Source organism: Tupaia chinensis, unplaced genomic scaffold (genome assembly GCF_000334495.1).
Source record: "Tupaia chinensis unplaced genomic scaffold, TupChi_1.0 Scaffold139927_1, whole genome shotgun sequence".
NCBI lineage: Eukaryota > Metazoa > Chordata > Mammalia > Scandentia > Tupaiidae > Tupaia > Tupaia belangeri.
Window position 1 is genome coordinate 691,576 of NW_006199806.1, and position 1,733 is coordinate 693,308.

The 1,733-nt window shown below is 41.7% G+C and overlaps 1 long non-coding RNA gene across 1 annotated transcript; it reads right to left on the reverse strand.

The window, feature by feature from the left end:
* Positions 1-411: 411 nt before the first annotated feature.
* On the reverse strand, positions 412-1,205 carry LOC106736420 (uncharacterized). Its single transcript, XR_001371432.1, has 2 exons — positions 1,152-1,205; positions 412-833 (listed from the first exon to the last, which is right to left on the reverse strand). It is a non-coding gene; the product is annotated as an uncharacterized LOC106736420 (long non-coding RNA).
* Positions 1,206-1,733: the final 528 nt, after the last annotated feature.

A 1,733-nucleotide genomic window follows, 5' to 3' on the forward strand; every position in this document is an offset into this window, starting at 1 on the left:
TATCAAAACTGAAAAGGAGAATTTGGGTAAGTAGACAAAATACCGTAATAACCAGAAATATACAGCTTGTCCTATGTGTTGGTAAAATGGCATTCTGTCTACTACAATCTGTAGTAAAAATTATTAAGGTCTTATGAAATCTGAATAGCTGACCAGCCAGCCGTGGACTAGATCACACCACGAGGCCCCTATGAATAACACACTTATATTGCTTATAACGAAACTTAAAAACTTAAAATTTATCTATTATTCTTCTATTTTGTCTCTAAATTAGCACCTTAAAAAAGTGAGGTCATTAGTTCTAAATGGCAGGTTCCTGTAAAGGAATCCCACGTAACTACTACTCAGAGACTGAGCCCAACTACATGTTTGTATTTTTACAGCCATTTGGAGATACCAGTCCAGTTTTAGAAACACTATACAAGGTTTACTGAGTTCACAAAAAGAAGGGAAGACACTGAGTCTCAGGGATCTTGTTCGAAGACATAACCAACTGTCCTCGAACTGCCTCTATCATGGGAGAAAGGTGCAGGAAGTCAGCTCAGATATGACGCTACCTCTTTGCCTAATCCAGTAGAGGGGGAACAATGCTTGAGAATGAGTGATGGGTAAGCCCATGGCTAGGACCTGGGGTCAGGTTAGAGTCCAGGGAGTCATCAGAGCTTGGTCTTCTGCGTTTCTAGGTTGATCATGTCTCCTTGGATATGGGGAATCTTCTTATCTTCCGACCCCTGAATTTTCTCTGCAGTTACAGGAATGTAATAGTAGGCCATGATGGAGAAGATCAGGAAGACCACCAGCAGAAGGCAGGCAAACAAAATGAATTCAGCCCACTGCAGGGAACAATAAATATAAGAGAAGAATGTGGAGAAGCTGGAAATTAATGGGGTCTTCTACTGGATGAGGTAATGGGTCCAGACTGACCCAGGATCATTGTGTAAACAGACTTTTGCTAGAAGACTGGGCCTATAGTGATCATTATGATCACCTACAAATGTCTATTTTCCTTGTAAAGTTTGTGTATAACCCATCCCATGTCAGAGAACACAGTGGGGGGTGGTGGGAGGAGATGGATGGAGAGAAAGGGAGAAAAGGAAGTGGGAGGGACTACTTCGGGTACACCCGAGCTCCTGCTTTTCTCAGATCCATACCTGTACCAGGCTACTGAACTGTGCCACCACAAGCACAATGATATTGCCGACTGCCCCTGACCCCTCCCCCACCACATGCACAGATGTTTATAGGACCCTCATTTAGGACCATACACCTTAACTGAGCATTGACATAACGTTTACTGAATAAACAGGGGATTTCCAGGGAAAAGGAAGAAATGGTATTTAAAATTTATGGGAAAAGTAAGCCAGGAAAAATGATCAAAATAGAACCATTACTTTGAGGCTAAATGGAATAATTTTAAAAGCAAGTTAGACTTAAAAATATTTTGAAAATTTATTGTATTAAGCAAGACAAGATGTAATAATAAGAAAAGTTGGTCTAGCACTATTGAAAAGACAAAGTTGCAAAATTATACTTAGTGTCTATACAACTGTCTACAAAAGGGCATGGTCCAGGGTTGAAATACTGCAATTTCTAGGAGTAACGAAAGAATGAAAGGAGGGGTCAGCTGGTCGGTGGTGTGGTGCTTAAGGCAGCAAGATCCAGCATGGCCAACTGCCTGGTTGGACCCTGTGGACCCTGGACCCGGGATCCTGTGGCTTTGAAAAAAAAACTCA